The 20,271-nt window shown below is 37.4% G+C and overlaps 1 protein-coding gene and 1 long non-coding RNA gene across 3 annotated transcripts in view; one reads left to right on the top strand and one right to left on the bottom strand.

Moving 5' to 3' along the window:
* LOC132342942 (uncharacterized) overlaps positions 1-1,789 on the top strand; it is a 100,016-nt gene extending 98,227 nt beyond the window's left edge. Inside the window, exon 3 of the long non-coding RNA XR_009491494.1 lies at positions 1,150-1,789. This is a non-coding gene — a long non-coding RNA (uncharacterized lncRNA). The remainder of the gene's footprint in view (positions 1-1,149) is intronic.
* Positions 1-20,271, bottom strand: part of CALCRL (calcitonin receptor like receptor) — a 128,721-nt gene that overhangs the window by 57,252 nt on the left and 51,198 nt on the right.

Below are 20,271 nucleotides of genomic sequence, written 5' to 3'. Positions count from 1 at the left end.
TGTGAGAAAAAACTAACTAGAAATCCTTACCCTTATAAAATATTAATTTTCCCATTAAAACTAAGTGGTAATTTTCTGCTTGCCAACTGGCCAGTCCTTCCTCCTAACTTTAGAATGCAGATCCTTTTCAATTAATAATGGGGCTATAGTTGACTCATTGGAAAAGACTCTGATGCTGGGAGGGATTGGGGGCAGGAGGAGAAGGGGGCGACAGAGGATGAGATGGCTGGATGGCATCACTGACTTGATGGACGTGAGTCTGAGTGAACTCCAGGAGTTGGTGATGGACAGGGAGGCCTGGCGTGCTGCGATTCATGGGGTTGCCAAGAGTCGGACACGACTGAGCGACTGAACTGACTGAACTGATGTCCTGATAAATCATAAATTGAAAATATTATAAGTGGAAAATACATTTAATACATCTAACATACCAAAAACCATAGCTTACTTTAAACTTACTCAGAACACTTACATTAGCCTGCAGTTGGGCAAAATCACATAACACAATTACTATTTTATAATCAAGTGTTGAATATCTCATGTAATGTATTGAGTGTGTGTGTTAGTCACTCAGTCATGTCCGATTCTTTGCAACCCCCTGGACTGTAGCCCGCCAGGCTCCTCTGTCCATGGCATTCACCAAGCAGGAATACTGCAGTGGGTTACCATTTCCTTCTCCAGGGGATCTTCCCAACCCAGGGATTGAACCCAGGTCTTCTTCATTGCAAGCGGATGCTTTACATCTGAGCTACTAGGGAAGCCCAATGTATTCAATACTACACTGAAAGTGAAAAACAGAAAGTTCTATGAGTACAGAATGGTTGTATCAGCTGTTTATCCTCATTATCTTGTGTATGACTGGGAACTTTGGCTCCTTGCCTTGTCCAGAATCACAAGAGAATATCATACGACATATTGCCAGCCTGGGGAAAGGTCACAGTTCAAAAGAAAGTAGGGTTTCTACTGAACGTGTATTGCTTTCACATTATCATAAAGTCAAACCATGTTAAGTTGGAGACTGTCTGTATATTCATAAATACTGCAAGGCAATCACATTAGCTAAGAGAATTTCTTTCTAGCTGCTCTTAAATTGCTGTATGATTTTGAGAAAATCAACTCAACTTTTTTCTGCATGTTTTATCCAACTAGAGCAGAGAGTGGATGGCATCACCGACTCGATGGACATGAGTTTGAGCAAGCTCCAGAAGTGGTAATGGACAGAGAAGCCTGGCGTGCTGCAGTCCACGAGGTCGCAAAGAGTTGGACACAACTGAGCGACTGAACTGAACTGCACTTACCCAACTAGAGAATAAATACTCAACTTAATCTTTAGCTTCTTTTTTTCTCTTGCATCTTGGTTAGAAGATGTATGCTGGAGTCAGAGAGCCATAACTACAAACTTAAACTCACTCAAGTCTATTTCTTATCCTCAACGTGGGTGTACAAGTAGTGGTGTAATCAATGCTTCCTAGAATTTTTTATCATAACTCATCAGTGTGTTAAATTGCATGATAATGTAAACAATTTGTTTTATAATAAATACCCAAAAAGCATTAGCTCTTGCTATTATCATTATTACTGAAAAAAGTGAAAATGTTAGTTGCTCAGTTGTGTCTTACTCTTTGCAACCCAATGAACTGTAGCCTGCCAGCCTCCTCTGGCCAAGGGATTCTCCAGGCAATACTATTGGAGTGGGTAGGCATGCCTTTCTCCAGCAGATCTTCCCGACCCATGTTATAACAATTTGTCACTACAACACTAATCTCAACTGAATGAACCAGGAAAAGTCCAGCATAAATATTTTGTGACTTGGCCAAGGTTGACCCTGTATCTGGGCCCCTTTGCCCTGGATGATAGTGACTCAGAGGATTGAGTCTTTTATTTGGATAATTAAGGATTAATAAGTGCAGAATACATTTCTACTTTGCTTTTTCAGTTATTTTACTTAACCATCCATTCATTGCATTGCATTTTATTTTAATTCATAAAACACATTTTCACACAATTTTTTCTTTTAATTCTTTTCCTTAGAAATGTTGTGACTTTTTTTAAACATACATTATTTAGAAATATTGTGATTTTTTTAAAACTTACATTAGTAAATAGCTTGACAATTCAGACTTGCCATTCTGCTAAAGTACCAAAATAAAAAGAATATGTATTGTCTCACTCTTAGGCACTTTAAAATGCAACTTAGATGACGAAATGCCTCTAGAAATTCAGTTTGTCATCTCACCCTATTTATTGAGTGATTACTTTCACCTAGTTGTATCGGGAGACAGAAGTGAACATAAGATTTGTGCTGTCAATGCAAATATTTATCAAGTTAGAGAGTGGTAATTTTATGGTGATTTTAGAGGCTTAGTTCAGTGCTTACACAAACAGTCCATAAGAAAAATTCATGAGGTTCTAAAAAGGAATGCTTTCACAACATTTAAGACAGGAAGCCAAGGCTGGGCCTTAGGCAGTACACTGTCAGTCAATGAGTCAGAGCAAGTTAAACACCTTCCAGGTGTCTCATTTGTAAAACAAAGGAGTATGATATGACAAACATTGAATAAAGGTTCAAAGTTTATATCTTAAAAGATAGTTAATATAGGAACAGTTTTGTTGAAAGTAACCCAAGTCCAAAATATTCTTGAATCAAAGTCATTCCTGACACTGTTTTTCCTGGCTCAGGAAGACTTTCCCCAGGACTCCTACCAATTACCCAAAAAGAGTGAGTTTGAATCTAAGGCCGTGGAAAGTGGACCACTTGGCTACATGCTTTTTCTTTTGTTATATGAGAATTCAGGGAAAACGTATCTAGGCCAAAAATAAATACAAAAGTCACATCTTGCTTTCACCTCTTTATATACTGCCTCTTTTTGAGAGCCACTATTACTTTTGAAAGGCCATTTACAAAAAAAAAAGTCTAGTTCTCTCTTCTGCACTGCACAAAATTGAAATTAGAAAAGCAAACATACTTCATAAGCCCTCTTGCCAGACTTCTCAGAATGGAACCTGATCAGTTCATCTAGGCCAAGCTAAACTTATTACCATCATCATTGGAATAGCCTTAATGCTTCTAATACTGGAAACCAACAATCTGAAATTTGGCTACATTGAGTTTTTATCTCTTTTTTCACTTAACAGAAAATGACCTAGGTAAAAATTTAAAAATCATAGGGTGCCAGAAATTACAGCATATGTTAAGGGTTGATTCAACAATATACTCAACAAGTTAATTAATGAAAGAGTAAGAAAGATTATTACGTTTAATTCATCAAAATCTTATGCATTACTTAGCATATAAAAGGACACCTAATATTTAAAAAGGCAATAAAAACTCTCATAAAAACCTCCAGAAAGTAGTTTTGAAGAGACGGACACGACTGAGTGTTTTAACACTTACTTTAATAGTAACTATTAAACTACAAATGCTAAGAAAACATATATTGTAAATATTGTCCCATTGACTAATGATACAGTTTTCCTTTTCCAGAGAGTGACTGAAATAAGGTAACACCCAACTGATATTTATAATTAGCATGATCGAGGAACATTGTGTGATTATCACTTACAAGCAGAGGCAGTAGCTATGCTGGCCACAAATATGAGTTAAAACTTTGTGATTTTAAAACCCAACTCAGCCTCACATTTGCAAGTTAAACAACTTCAGTAAGAATTGTTTTCTCATTTGCAAAATAGTTTTAAACCAGAAAACTATTGTGAAAATAAAATGAGATAATATACGTAAACATTTTACAATTCAATAAGTGTTAGCTGTTTTTATTATTATTACATTAAAATTTTTGAAATATAAATAAGTTTAAGTTATTTTGTTTAAGCTATTATAGGTTTAAGTTATTTGCTGCAATTTTAATAGCATTATAGGTGAAAATTAATCTTATATTTCAAGATGATTGTCATAAGCATCTTGACTCTTTATATTATGCAGAAATGTTTCTATTCTGTCATTTAAGTCAATTATGAAAATATCAAATTAAGTGAGTGATGACAAGTCTATTACCAAATATGTCCTAGTTAATAAATAACTGCATATTTCCTAATACTGCTGTAGCAAATTGTACACACTATAATCAGTCACAATGAAAAGAATATAACAAGTTAATCCAATTAAAAACAAGATACAAAACCTCTCAAATTTGACTTTAATTTTATGTTAACTTTAACAGCCTTTACTAACAATGTATTGGAACCAAAAAAGAAAAACATTGACTCTATGCTTACTTGCTTATCTAATGAACATTCCAGATTGAATAGCTGAATAACCATTAATGAAAGATAATATTGTGATTAAATTTTGGACTTCATTTTACACTCTGAAGTACTTACTCACAGGAATTATTTTCCCATTGTGGGTATAATGAGCCATTTCCGATGATTTTGGTCACCTTCTTTTTATTTGCAAGAGGCAAGTGGCCAAATATCAGCCCAATTAGTAAAAGGTGGGAGGGAACCTAAAAAAATGCTTTGTACTTGATGGGACACTTGCTCCAGGAGATTTAATATGGAAAGAATTGCTTGTCCAAGAGCATAGAAATGAAACACATCTTTCCAGCTCTTTGGATTACAAGCTTTATACCTACTTCTCCACGAAGTCAGGAGTCAAGTTCTATGCAAAAACATGTTTTCTTCCTCAAACAATAAAATAAAAAAGTACGCAATTCTGCTGAAATTTTAATTTAAATGAATATAGTAGTCCATCATGAATGTTATGGTATTTTTGTTTTTTGACGTTTTCCATTTCTCTCAAATCAAACATGCATACAGCATCTACTAGCATGTAGGAAGCACAGAAACTCTACTGATATGGTCAGTCCAGCACATTTCCTATTTTTTCCCTGATAAAATGACCCTCTATTTCCGCTGGAAAATCTATTCACTCTGGTTGAAGTGAGGCTGCCCTGCTGAGGTGGGAAGTGATTGAAAAGAGGTCAGATTAACACAATCCTCTGATTTAGGTTGATTTAAGCATGGAAATGTGGTCTAGGCTATACCATCAAAAGTATCCCCGGGACATTTATTTTAGTGTTATCTGCGAAGATTTTCTGTTGGAGTTGCAAAGCAAATAGTACATTGTTATTGGGCTGTCCTCACACATCCTTCTTGGCGAAGGAAATTCCTCCAGTATTCTTGCCAGGGAAATCCCATGGGCAGAGGAGCCTGGCAGGCTACAGTCTGTGGGGTCGCAAAGAGTCGGACATGACTGAGCATGCATGCATGCATGCACTCATGCATCCTTTTTATCACATGGAGAAAACCTGTTTTAAAAGTGAAGCCAAGAAGATAATCAGCTGAGAGCTGGAGATTGATAGAGAATCCCATGACATTTTCATTTTCTTACAGGAGTGAAAAACTGATAATTTATACACAAAAATGCAAATTTTTTATACCATTTGTGGCATGTTTTAATTGTGTTATTATAAGCTATAACAAAAAAGAAACAGCATACAGGAGAATTAGCAAGAAAAAAAGAAAAATTATTGAACTATAGTTCATTCCTGGAAATAAACCCTGGTTAAAATTCTTATATGACAAATATTTCCCTTTTATGAAGTTATTAATAGATTAAAAAAATGTGAAAGGAAAAAAGGAAAGAAGGAAGGAAAGGGAGGAAATAAGAAAGGGGGAGCAAATAAGGAAGGAAAGAGAAAAATCAATGTGTGTGTGTCCAAGGTAAATACATGCTTTATTTAAATTAACTCTATTTTTTCATTACTTTTTAAAATATCAAACAGAATGTTGATAATACTGAAACTTGTACCATTACAAGTTTCTTTTTCTCATAACCATTAAACATAATTCCGTCTTAATATTTTTAGTATACTCATTCATTCATTCAAACATTTATTTAAATATAAAATTTCTTTGTTTGAGATATATATTTCAAAACCTATGCCAAGTACTAGAGATCCAGAAATGCTTTAATTTTTTATCTTGAGGTAGTAAAAAATTTTATAGGGGAAAAAGATATACAAATGTCATTAATAAAGTGTGCATGCATGCTCAGTGACTCAGTCCTGTCCAACTCCATGGACTACAGCCTGCCAGCCTCCTCTGTCCATGGAATCTTCCAGGCAAGAATACTGGAATGAGTTGCCTTTTCCTGCTCCAGGGGATCTTTCCCACCTAGGGATTGAACCCATGTCTCCTATATCTCCTTCATTAACAGATGGATTCTTTACCACTGCACCATCTGGGAAGCCCAATAAAGTGTATAGATAGTCAATAAATATTTTTTAGTGTTTAAGCAGAGAATGGTGCATTTTACATGGGAGGAGTGAGTGTGTGTGCATGTATATGCATGTGCTGAGGGAGAAACATATGGTGTCTACTTAATATGACACTTAAGTAGAGTTTCAATAAATCTGTAATTTGATGGACTTCCCTGGTGGCCCAGGGGTTAAGACTCTTCCCTTTCACTGGAGGGCACATAGATTCCATCCCTGCTTAAAGAACTAAATCCTTCATGCTGTGTGGCATGGCCAAACATTTATTTTTCTTTTAATTTAGTAATTTGAAAGTGTCAGGTACTAAACAGATGCAAGTATACAAGAGGTAAGACCTTCTTGAAAGACAGGGATGCAAATTAAAGGTGGTATCTTCTGTCATGTTGAAGAGTTTTGATTTAATGCTGTAAGCTAGAGATGTTCATCTCTCTGCCCACTTTAATTGCTGGTGATGGCAGGGAGCACTCCTGCCCTGAGCAGTGACTGGGTTGAGTCTTGACTCAGTAAGCTTCCCTGAGGCATCGGTGATGTCTGCCATGGGCATCATCCTGAGTAGTCATGACATGTTTTCTAAAAATTTGCTAACCAAGCTGCAAAAAACTAATAATGATAATCATAGAGGAATTAAGTAGTAGAACACTATGTCAAGATTTTCCTTTTACAAAGTAGGAGGATTGATTCAAAGATGGTGACAAGGGCAGTTGTACAGAAACAGACGAATTAGAACACTGCAATGACTTCTAAGGAAATGAGGCAAGAAAATAATCATGGAGGCTGGGACTAGGATTGATAATGATGGGCATGGATAGGAATATTTAAAAGTCAGAGATATTCAATAGATTTAATCTATGAAGGTATGAGAATTCAGCTGAGTGTAATTAATGAAGTCCCTAATTGAAGTCCTTAAAGGAAGTCCCTCAATTCTAATATGAGTCTCTGGCTTCCAATAGGAATATAGGGAATACACAGAGGAAAATAGATGGTAGGGAAACATATGAGTATAGATGAGATATTTTGAGGAAGAAAGTGCCTGAGTATTTGTCTACATAATTCTGAAAATTAGTAAGGAAGGGCCTTGAAATAAAATGTTCACACTCATCATCATATAATGGAACAACTGCTGCTGCTGCTAAGTCGCTTCAGTTGTGTCCGACTCTGTGTGATCCCATAGACGGCAGCCCACCAGGTGCCTCTGCATCTGGGATTGTCCAGGCAAGAATACTGGGGTGGGTTGCCATTTCTTTCTCCAATGCATGCATGAATGCTAAGTCGCTTCAGTCATGTCCGACTCTGTGCGGCCCTACGGACAGCAGCCCACCAGGCTCCTCCATCCACAGGATTCTCTAGGCAAGAATACTGGAGTGGGTTGCCATTTCCTTCTCCCAATAGAACAGAAAAAGGTGCCATTTTGTCCAGAAAAGCTGTCCATAATGGGAAGAGAATAGACACTGTACTCTAAAAGATATATATGGAATTGAATCAGAGCACATTTCAAACACTAGTGGAATTTTAGTCCTTCTTTCAAAAGGAAAACTGTGTGTTAATAGTATAGGCAGAGGATTCTATGGACTAGGAACTAGAAACACAAAGCATAGGTTCTAAAAGAGCAAGGCTTGTGTGAGTAGGGTAGAGGTGCTGGCCTGCAGGAACTTGAGGTTCGTTAGGTAATTCATGGGGGGAACCTGGATATGTGACCTGAGACATTTCCTAGGCACCCTGTCCCATGATGCTCTCTACTACTGCTGTAATGTTGCACATACCAAACAACTTATTTTTAATTATTTAGTCCTGTGACTAAATCTGGGTTATAATTTAAAAATAGATTTTCCAGTGCAAGAGAAGTTGCACAGGAAGAAGTTCCTTGCTGAATTAAGCCATGCTTAAGTGAGAACGGCTGCTTAAGAACAACACGTTCCCTGTGAAAAATGATGGCAAGTCCCTTTCAGCGAGTCTAACCTTTACAGAGTGCTATTATCAACCCAATTGTATGTTTTTTCCTGTTTCACAAACATGTTCCCAAAAGACTTTTAAAATAGCTTTCTTTCCTGCTAAATTGTTGTGCCAAGCACTTTTTCTGAATCTTAGCCTTAACTGGACCAGGATGTGTTAAAGAAAGAAAAAAAAATGCCCTGTCACGCTTGACATGGTGTAATAGGTCTTAACAACATTAGTAAAGCACTTTTCTAACCTGACTATGCCTCCTGTCACTGAATCTTAAAACAGTGCATCTTCATGAAAATGCAAAATACCCTGAAGAAACAACAGAAGAGACAATTTACCAAAGCAAATCATCATTTTAAATCAAGTGAAAAATCTGTCCACTGAAGTAGGAATTTCTTCCAAATAAGAGAAAAAAAATCACTATGGAAAATAAATGTTTGTTTTGTAAAGTTAAAATAATCTAAAGAAAATAAATTAATCATATGGAATGGTTCTTTAGGTACCCATGTTGATCTTTTTTTTTCTTTTGGAGGAAAAGAAAAGAATCACAATATCCTGAAATCTGTCTTGGTCACTTCAAAACGAATTCCATGCATTGCTGGGGCCCGTCTGTCAAATTGCAACTCAGGTTGCTCTGCTGTGTGTGTCTGTCTTTCCAGAGAAAAGTGTTTCCCCAGCAAAAGTCTTTGTAAACAGTAATAAAAATAGCAATCTCAGAAAAGGAAAAAAAAAAAATAACAATAAAGAGGACGGGAAGAGAACTAGGAGGAAGAGGAGAAGGAATAAGAGGAAAGTAAATAAAAGATAAACATAGCTTGAAGGGCCACTTTGTTGGAGGTTATGTTAGAAAACTCACATGCAGCTTTCTGGGACAGGAGTCAATGCATCTATCGGGAGATTATGTTGCTTTTGGCAGCAGATAACAACTTTTTAAAACTAATAGTGGGGGACTTGGGGGAAAAAAGACAGGAAAATGGTAGAAAGCAAATGAAGGGCAGAGAGCACAGGTTTTTGCATCAGTGGGCTGATTTGAGATAGCAGCTGTAGTATTTACAAACTGGAAATGCAGGCAGAAACTAAATCTGCAGCCTCTACCTGGGTTTCTGTAGTTCTCAGATGAGCATAACATTTCTATCTTAAGTATACTTGTGATGATTAAATGTAATAACCCACATAATCACCTATTGCTATCTGGGAAGCTATAAGTACTATGAAAGTAGTGGTCTCTCTTCTCCCCTGCAGCAGAAGAGAATGCCATGGTTTGCTTTAATTGATCCCAATGATAAGACTTGCAATTTGGGGTAAAATTATACGTGAATATTTAACAATGCCAACTCTCTCTGCTTTCTGTAAAGGAGATTATTAGCCATCAAAGTCATGGGATTTAACACAGTCAAAAGGAAGTGACAATGAATACTATATCCAAAATCACTTATGTCTTATGAAAACTACTACTTTGCTCTCTACATAACACTGCTAACTCTTGCTCTGTTAGGAGGTGCCATTTCACGTGTATACACACACATTCTGTTGTTTTTGTTTAGTCGCTAAGTCGTGTCTGACTCTTTTGTGACCCCATGGACTGTAACCCACCAGTCTCCTCTCTTCCTGAGATTTCCCAGGCTAGAAGACTGGAATGGGTTGCCAATTCCTCCTCCAGGGGATCTTCCCGACCCAGGGATTAAACTTGAGTCTTCTGAATTGCAGGTATAATCTTCACCACTGAGCCCCCAGGGAAGTACCCTATTTTAGGGGGCTTTAAGGGGCTTCTGGGGTCTTCCCTGACAGCTGAGCAGTAAAGAATCCATCTGCTAATGCAGGAGCCACAGGAGATGCTGGTTTGATCTCTGGGTCAGGAAGATCCCATGGAGGAGGGCATAGCATAGCAACCTGCTCCAGTATTCTTGCCTGGAGAATCTCATGGACAGAAGAGACTGGTGGGTTATGGTCCATAGGGTTGCAAAGAGTTGGCCGTGACTGAAGTGACAGCATGCATGTATGCATGCATATATGAAAATATGTGTATGACATATATACATCGGGGTTTTATTCTGAGAAAATAATAAACACCGGCACTCAAGTCTCCTCTTTAGATTCCCAGGACAATATTATTAAGGAGGTAAAATCTTTTTTAGTTTGTCACAAATACATACCCTATGAAGATTTCTGCATCTGCACTATCAACTGTTGTTTTTAATTTTCTTAATTCCTTGACTTAAAAAAAAGAAAAACTGAAGGTGGCAGATATATTATCTGGAAATATCAGGGAGTTATTAGATGGAGACAGAATGGTGGAAAGATATAATATGTAAATGGCTGAAGGAGAAAAAAAATGCAGCAGTTCTTCATTAAGCTTATTTTGTGGTCAAAAACAAATAAAATTTAATACAGACATATAAACACAAAATAAATTAATAATTTATTATTTATTAATTGAATCATACTATTTTTGTTTTATAATATAATGTTCCCTTTTAATATAAAATAGTATAAATATGGGGCTGTAAGTAGCTGGACTTCATCATTTCCTTCTTATTGTCAAAACTTAATTCTGGACCACCTCAGGACCATCCCCAGCCAAAACAGAAAAAGAAAAGAAAAGAAAAATGTTGATATGTTTATTTGTGGCAAAGAAACAATAAATGCAATAATTTATTGTCTAAAATAATTTTAAGCTAAAAATAATTTGTTGTTCTGTTAAATTGCATATATTTGGATTTAACTCAACATCTGCTTTATTGACTATGCCAAAGCCTTTGACAGTGTGGATCACAACAAACTGTGGAAAATTCTGAAAGAGATGGGAATACCAGACCACCTGACCTGCCTCTTGAGAAATCTGTATGCAGGTCAGGAAGCAACAGTTAGAACTGGACATGGAACAACAGACTGGTTCCAAATAGGAAAAGGAGTACGTCAAGGCTGTATATTGTCACCCTGTTTATTTAACTTCTATGCAGAGTACATCATGAGAAACGCTGGGCTGGAAGAAGCACAAGCTGGAATCAAGATTGCCGGGAGAAATATCAATAACCTCAGATATGCAGATGACATCACCCTTATGGCAGAAAGTGAAGAGGAACTAAAAAGCCTCTTGATGAAAGTGAAAAAGGAGAGTGAAAAAGCTGGCTTAAAATCGCTTCTCGGCCTTTTGGCTAAGATCAAGTGTAAAGCTCAACAGTCAGAAGACGAAGATCATGGCATCCGGTCCCATCACTTCATGGGAAATAGATGGGGAAACAGTGGAAACAGTGTCAGACTTTATTTTTCTGGGCTCCAAAATCACTGCAGATGGTGACTGCAGCCATGAAATTAAAAGACGCTTACTCCTTGGAAGAAAAGTTATGACCAACCTAGACAGCATATTGAAAAACAGAGACATTACTTTGCCAACAAAGTTCTGTCTAGTCAAGGCTATGGTTTTTCCTGTAGTCATGTATGGATGTGAGAGTTGGACTGTGAAGAAAGCTGAGTGCCGAAGAATTGATGCTTTTTTGAGAAGACTCTTGAGAGTCCCTTGGACTGCAAGGAGATCCAACCAGTCCATTCTGAAGGAGATCAGCCCTGGGATTTCTTTGGAAGGAATGATGCTAAAGCTGAAAACTCCAGTACTCTGGCCATCTCATGTGAAGAGCTGACTCATTGGCAAAGACTCTGATGCTGGGAGGGATTGGTAGCAGGAGGAGAAGGGGATGACAGAGGATGAGCTGGCTGGATGGCATCACTGACTCGATGGACGTGAGTCTGAGTGAACTCCGGGAGTTGGTGATGGACAGTAAGGCTTGGCATGCTGCGATTCATGGGGTCGCAAAGAGTCGGATATGACTGAACGACTGAACTTAACTGATTTTATGAAAATTACATCTAATTGTTTGATTTAGCTCAGTATTTCATGAAAATTATATGTACTTAAAAATTGGAAATAAATTCATTTACTAATGAAGATGTTTAGAAGATTCCATTCACAATTCAAACTGAATTTTTCTGTTAAATATCTTTATTGTGAAGAAAACCTTATGGGGATTCCACCTCTATATAATGGTGGGTAATATTGATAAGAAAAAGGAGGAGGAAAAAAAGAGAAAGTATTTGTTATTTGTTAGTCTGCTTATTTGTGTGTATCTATGGTCTCTTAAAGTAATCATTGCTTGTGGGAGCTGGAGGAATAAACATTCCTGACTTCAAATTATACTACAAAGCTATAGTCATCAAGACAGTACAGTACTGGCACAAAACAAATACAGACGAGTGGAACAAGATAGAAAGCCCAGAGATAAATCCAAGCACCTAAGGGCACCTTATGTTCAACATAAGAGGCAAGAATATACAGTGGAGAAAAGACAGCCTCTTCAGTAAGTGGTGCTGGGAAAACTGGACAGCTACACATAAAAGAATGAAATTAGAGCACTTTCATCATACACAGAATAAACTCAAAATGGATTAAAGACATAAATGTAAGGCCAGAAACCATAAGCTCTTAGAGAAAATGTAGGCAGTACATTCTTTGACATAATTCACAGCAAGTTCTCTATGACCCACCTCCTAGTGCAACGGAAATAAAAACAAAAATAAACAAATGGGACCTAATTAAACTTAAAAGCTTTTGCAAAGCAAAAGAAACAATAAACAAAATGAAAAGAAAACCCTCAGAATGGGAGAAAATAATTCCAAATGAAGCAACTGACAAAAGATTAGTCTCTAAAATGTATAAGCAGCTCATACAGCTCAATATCAGAAAAACAAAAAGCTTAGTCAAAAAAAAAAAGGGGTAGAAGGCCTAAACAGGCATTTCTTCAAAGAAGACATATAAACACATGAAAAATGCTCAACATCACTATTAGAGAAATGCAAAAAAATAAAACAAACCTACAAGGAGGTATTGCCTCACACCAGTCAGAGGGCCATCATCAAAAAAATTTCCAAACAATAAATGCTGGAGAGGATGTGGAGAAAAGGAAATTCTCCTGCACTGTTGGTGGGAATGTAAATGGATACAGCCATTATGGAGAACACAATGGAGATTCCTTAAAAAAAAAAAAGCTAAGAATAAATCTACCACGTGCTGTAATCACTCAGTGTGTCTGACTCTCTGCAATCCCATGGACCATAGGCTGCCAGGCTCCTCTGTCTGTGGTGATTCTCCAGGCAAGAAGACTGGAGTGAGTTGCTATGCCCTCCTCCAAGGGATCTTCCCAACGGGGAAGGATAGGGTGGGAAGAATGGAGAAAGTAGCATTGACATATATAAACTATCATGTGGAAGTTGCTATTTAACACAGGGAGCCCAGCCTGGTGCTCTGTGATGAACTAGGAGGGTAGGGTGGGGTCGGGGGAGGGGAAGAAAGAGGGGATCTGTCTGTAATTATGACTGATTCATGACCTGACTGAACAGGAACAATGGCTGATTCGTGTTGTTGTATGGCAGAAACCAACACAACATTGTAAAGCAATTTTCTTCCAGTTAAAAAATAATTTTTTTCAAAAAAGTGAACGTTGCTTATCCTGTGTTTGGTACTTAAAATAAGCAAGTAATAACTTTTGAAAAAAGATGTGGTTTGGTCCGTGTGTGTGTGTATGTGTGTTCTTACATAAGAGAGAGAGAAAGAAGGAGAGGAAGAGGGAGAGAGATAGAGAGGGAGCAAACCCAAACTGGAAGATAGAAGGACAGGATTTCCATTTTATTTCCTACACAAGGAAGGGGTGCTGGAATTCACATCATTAAATACACACATTAACTAACCAACTGGAAAATCTTTTAGTCAGAGGATATAAGAAAAGCAGAATTCTGGGGGGGAAAAAAAAAACTGTTTTGTGCAATAATGCTAATGATGTTTTATGAAGGATCTAATTACTGTATTTTCAGGGCTTGACTTTGGCTCTCTCATCCTGAAGAAACCCTCTCTGAACTCCTTGTGTCCCTCATGTTCCCACCCTGGAGAGGCCACACCCTCTTAGGCCACACTATCACATTAGACTTAATTCAGTCTGTCTTCTTTCTCCCACCAAATGTGAGTGCTATTTGAAGTATTTGAGAGCCCTGCTTTACTAACCCTTGGGTCCCCAGGACGCTGCCTGGTGTGTAATAATCATTACCATTTTTCAAATGAATAAACAAATGAAATAAATATGCATCACAAATATGTCTAATTATAATGATTAACATCTTTTTAATGATCTATAAAGTCTGATCATAGCAAAATTCAAGTGTATATAGGAAGAGTATAAGACTAGTTAAAACAGTTTGTCTCATTCATTTGTCAAATAAAGAAAAGTACTTCAACTAATCCAAAAATGTTTTCTCTCATACTGTTAAAAAACTTTTAAAAAATTGGTGGGTGATAATATGGCAATCAAAACGGGCAAGTGGTGAACATTTTCAAATGAACTATTTCTTTTATTTCTAAAATAGTGGGCATATTCAAAAGGCTAGTAGTATATTTTTGCCTATTAATCCTAGAAATGTCTGCTGACTTTTATACTCTAAGAGACAAAAATCTAAATTTAAAAATAAAAGAATGAGAAATCATTGGGCATAAACTAAAGGCGGAGATACATACAGTGAGATATAAATATATGCTCAGTTCAGTTCAGTTGCTCAGTCGTGTCCAGCTCTTTGCAACCCCATGGACTGCAGCACACCAGGCCTCCCTGCCCATCACCAACTCCTCGAGTTTATTCAAACTCATGTTCATTGAGTCGATGATGCCATGCAACCATCTCATCCTCTGTTGTCCCCTTCTCCCGCCTTCAACTTTCCCAGCATCACTGTCTTTTCAAATCAGTCAGCTCTTTGCATCAGGTGGCCAAAGTATTGGAGTTTCAGCTTTAGCATCAGTCCTTCCAATGAACATCCAGGACTGATCTCCTTTACGATGGACTGGTTGGATCGCTTTGCAGTCCAAGGGACTCTCAAGAGTCTTCTCCAACACCACAGTTCAAAAGCATCGATTCTTTGGCGCTCAGCTTTATGTATAGTCCAACTCTCACATCCATACATGACTACTGGAAAAACTATAGCCTTGACTAGACAGAGCTTTGTTGGCAAAGTAATGTCTCTGCTTTTTAATATGCTGTCTAGGTTGGTCATAACTTTCCTTCCAAGGAGTAAGAGTCTTTTAATTTCTTGGCTGCGGTCACCATCTGCAATGATTTTGGAGCCCAAAAAAATAAATTCAGCCAAGTTTCCGCTGTATCCCCATCTATTTGCCATGAAGTGATGGGACCGGATGCCATGATCTTAGTTTTCTGAATGTTGAGCTTTAAGCTGACTTTTTCACTCTCCTCTTTCACTTTCATCAAGAGGCTCTTCAGTTCTTCTTCACTTTCTGCCCTAAGGGTGGTGTTATCTGCATATCTGAGGTTATTGATATTTCTCCCAGAAAACTTGATTCCAGCTTGTGCTGGCTCCAGCCCAGCATTTCTCATGATGTACTCTGCATATAATTTAAACAAGCAGGGTGACAATATGCAGCCTTGACATACTCCTTTTCCTATTTGGAACCAGTCTGTTGTTCCATGTCCAATTCTAACTTTTGCTTCCTGACCTGCATATAGATTTCTCAAGAGGCAGGTCAGGTGGTCTGGTATTCCCATCTCTTTCAGAATTTTCCACAGTTTATTGTGATCCACACAGTCAAAGGTTTTGGCATAGTCAATAAAGAAGAAACAAATATTTTTCTGGAACTCTCTTGCTTTTTCAATGATCCAGCGGATGTTGGAAATTTGATCTCTGGTTCCTCTGCCTTTTCTAAATCCAGCTTGAACATTTGGAAGTTCATGGTTCATGTATTGCTGAAGCCTGGCCTGGAGAATTTTGAGCATTACTTTACTAGCGTGTGAGATGAGTGCAATTGTGCAGGAGTTTGAGCATATATGCTACTTCATAGCATATAGCTATGCATATGTTTAGGTAAAACACTGCATTTAAAGCATTTCAATAGCTTTGAGTCGAGTGCTGAATAAATGCAGGGCTTTAAATTTGGTCAACCTGAGGATCACAGAGGAAAAGGAGCCTACAGATGTGACCTAAAGCTTCTTGTGCACAGTGCAATGCGATTACAAGGATTTTCACCTCTACATGTTGTCTTGGTTTCTGTCACTAAACAAGCTCTATATATTTTGAAGAAAATCATTCATCTTAGGTAGTCTCAATTTTTCTTTTTTTTTACTTTGTAAAGTAAGAGTATTAGACTAGATTTTTAAGGTACTTTGTTTAATTCTGATTTTCTGAGGGGGAATGCTATAGTTTTTATATCTCAGTAATGCTGTATTACTGCAAATCCATTAAGTATGGAAAGCTAAACTAAAGGAAAAGTTTCCTCATTAGTTTTTTGTAAACATACAACAAAATATTGCAGTTTGCAAAATAATGCTATTTTGAGATTTGATACTATCTTGATACATACATATATATGTGTGTGTATATATATATATATATATATATATACTTAGAAAGCTTATTTTTAGGTTTTGATTTATAGTTGTAAAAATCTACAGTGAGTAGATTTTTAAAAACTCACTAAAAAACTTCAGTGAATTTTTTTTTCTCTTCCTAATGCCTTAATAAATAAGGCAACACGTTTAAGAAGCATGACAGTATACATTAAAGTTTATTTAAAACAATTAAGAAATAGACAATCTAGGAATAAAACTCAAAGATGTCCATGTGATATCCATAAAATTACATTACATATTATATATCTTTCTTTTTAAAAGGTAGGATGATATGGAAGCCTAAACACCTACTAAATGCAGTAAATCAATGAATTCACTATACAAAAAATTCTAAACCTCCCTTCTGCGGGTTTTTTTTTTTTTTTTTCTTTTGTGATAATCCAGAACAGATTTTCAATTTTATTGTAATCTGTATACAAATCCTCCCATCTCAGAAAAGCTACCAAGAATATTGTAGTAAAATAATAATAATAATCTAATCACTGTAGAGTTGAGTGAAATGATTATACTACTCCAGTGACAGTTAAACAAGAATGTGACCAAGAAAAAAATAAGATTTACAAATGCAAGTTTTTCTTTAAATTTTTACTCTATTCTCTCTTCCTTCATGCTCTGCGTAGTTCATAATTAAACAACACTTTATGGAAATATAAAACTTGCTTTTTCCTAAAAATTAAGTAGCAATTACTTTTTCAAGAAAGTACAAACAAATTAATTCAGAACACATAAAATGTTTACCATTCCTCTTGGTTAGAGGTCTAAAGTCTTTTCCTTTCTTCCCTTTTCTTCTTCTCCCCGTTTTCTCCCAGGACTGTAGCAATACAGTGAGCTCTTTGTAAAGGGAAGTTTTACATGTGAATGCTTTTAATTGACTCTGTTTATCAAATAATGATGGATAATAGCCTTGATCTCTGGGAAAATGTTTACAACACTGAAGTCTTTTTTTTCCCCCCTTCTCCTCCATTGGATCAGCTTTTCAAACTTGTTTTGATTTAGGAAAAAACCTTAGTAGTGTCAGGATTTACCTCAGGAACAATAAAGGAGATACTGTGATCTAAGCATCTGTCAGAGAGAGAATGAGAGAGAGAGAGAATATTTCAAATAGGGGAAGGAACAAGTGCAAAACATTCTTTTAAAGATGGAGAGAAAAGCAGGAATATCAAATAGGCACAGTCTTAACCTCTCAGAATTTTGACTTTTAAATAGATTTTGAAATTTAAAGAAGTTTGGCCCTGGAGTACAAAATGAAGCAGGGCAAAGGCGAATATTGTTTTCCCAAGAGAACGCACTGATCATAGCAAACACCCTCTTCTAACAGCAAAGAGAAGACTCTACACACCAGACATCACCAGATGGTAAATGCCAAAATCAGATTGATTATATTCTTTGCAGCCAAAGATGGAAAAGCTCTATAGAGTCAGCAAACACAAGACAGGAGCTGCCTGTAGCTCAGATTATTAACTCTTTATTGCCAAATTCAGACTTAAATTGAAGAAAGTAGGGAAAAACACTAGACTATTCAGGTATGCTGCTGCTAAGTCACTTCAGTCATGTCCAACTCTTTGCGACCCCATGGACCGCAGCCTACCAGGCTCCTCTGTCCATGGGATTTTCCAGGCAAGAGTACTGGAGTGGGGTGCCACTGCCTTCTCCGAGACCATTCAGGTATGACCAAAATCAAATCCATTATGACTATACAGTGGAAGTGACAAATAGATTCTAGGGATTAGATATGATAGACAGAGTGCCTGAAGAACTATGGACGGAGGTTCATGACACTGTACAAGAGGCAGAGATCAAGACCATCACCAAGAAAAAGAAATGCAAAAAGGCAAAGTGGTTGCCTGAGGAGGACTTGAATATCTGTAGAAAGAAGAGAAGCAGAGGAGAAAAGGAAAGATATTCTAATTAGAATGCAGAGTTCCAAAGAATAGCAAATAAAGATAAGAAAGCCTTCCTCAGTGATCAATGCAAAGAAATAGAGGAAAACAATAGAATGGGAAAGACTAAGATCTCAAGAAAATTAGAGATACCAAGGGAACAATTCATGCAAAGATGAGCACAATAAAGGCCAGAAATGGTATGGACCTAACAGAAGCAGAAGATATTAAGAAGAGATGGCAAGAATACACAGAAGAACTATACAAAAAAGATCTTCATGACCCAGACAATCACGATAGTGTGATCACTCACCTAGAGCCAGACATCCTGAAATTCAAAATCAAGTGGGCCTTAGGAAGCATTACTACAAACAAAGCTAGTGGAGGTGATGGAATCCCAATTGAGCTATTTCAAGTCCTAAAAGATGATGCTGTGAAAGTGTTGCACTCAATATGCCCACAAATTTGGAAAACTCAGCAGTGGCCACAGGATGGGAAAACGTCAGTTTTCATTCCAATCCCAAAGAAAGGCAATTCCAAAGAATGCTCAAACTACCGCACAATTGCACTCATCTCACATGCAAGCAAAGTAATGCTCAAAATGTTCCAAGCCAGGCTTCAACACTCCGTGAACCATGAACTTCCAGATGTTCAAGCTGGGGATTTAGAAAGGCAGAGAAACCAGAGATTAAATTGACAACATCCACCGGATCATCCAAAAAGCCAGAGAGAATTCCAGAAAAACCTGTACTTCTGCTTTACTGACTGTGCCAAACCCTTTGACTACGTGGATCAAAACAAACTGTGGAAAATTCTTCAAGAGATGGGAATACCAGACGACCTGATCTGCCTCTTGAGAAATCTGTATGCAGGTCAGGAAGCAACAGTTAGAACTGGACATGGAACAACAGACTGGTTCCAAATCAGGAAGGAGTACATCAAGGCTGTATATTGTCACCCTGTTTATTTAACTTATATGCAGAGTACATCATGAGAAACACTGGGCTGGAGGAAACACAAGCTGGAATCAAGATTGCCAGGAGAAATTTCAATAATCTCAGATATGCAGATAACACCACCCTTATGGCAGAAAGTGAAGAGGAACTAAAAAGCCTCTTGATGAAAGTGAAAGAGGACAGTGAAAAAGTTGGCTTAAAGCTCAACATTCAGAAAACTAAGATCATGGCAACTGGTCCCATCACTTCATGGCAAATAGATGGGGAAACAATGGACACAGTGACAGACTGTATTTTTTGGGGTTCCAAAATCACTGCAGATGGTAACTGCAGCCATGAAATTAAAAGATGCTTACTCCTTGGAAGAAAAGTTATGACCAACTTAGACAGCATATTCAAAAGCAGAGACATTACTTTGCCAACAAAGGTCTGTCTAGTTAAGGCTATGGTTTTTCCAGTAGTCATGTATGGATGTTAGAGTTGGGCTATACAGAAAACTGAGCACAAAAGAATTCATGTTTTTGAACTGTGATGTTGGAGAAGACTCTTGAGTGTCCCTTGGACTGCAAGGAGATCCAACCAATCCATAGTAAAGGAGATCAGTCCTGGGTGTTTGTTGGAAGGACTGATGTTGAAGCTGAAACTCCAATATTGGCCACCTGATGCGAATAGCTGACTTATTTGAAAAGACCCTGATGTTGGGAAAGATTGAAGGTGGGAGGAGAATAGGACAACAGAGGATGAGATGGTTGCATGGCATCACTGACTCAGTGGATATGAGTTTGAGTAAACTCCAGGAGTTGGT

Source organism: Bos taurus, chromosome 2, assembly GCF_002263795.3.
Source record: "Bos taurus isolate L1 Dominette 01449 registration number 42190680 breed Hereford chromosome 2, ARS-UCD2.0, whole genome shotgun sequence".
Taxonomy (NCBI): Eukaryota; Metazoa; Chordata; class Mammalia; order Artiodactyla; family Bovidae; genus Bos; species Bos taurus.
The sequence above is the reverse complement of the archived record's forward strand: the minus strand, read 5'-3'. Positions and strand labels throughout refer to the sequence as shown.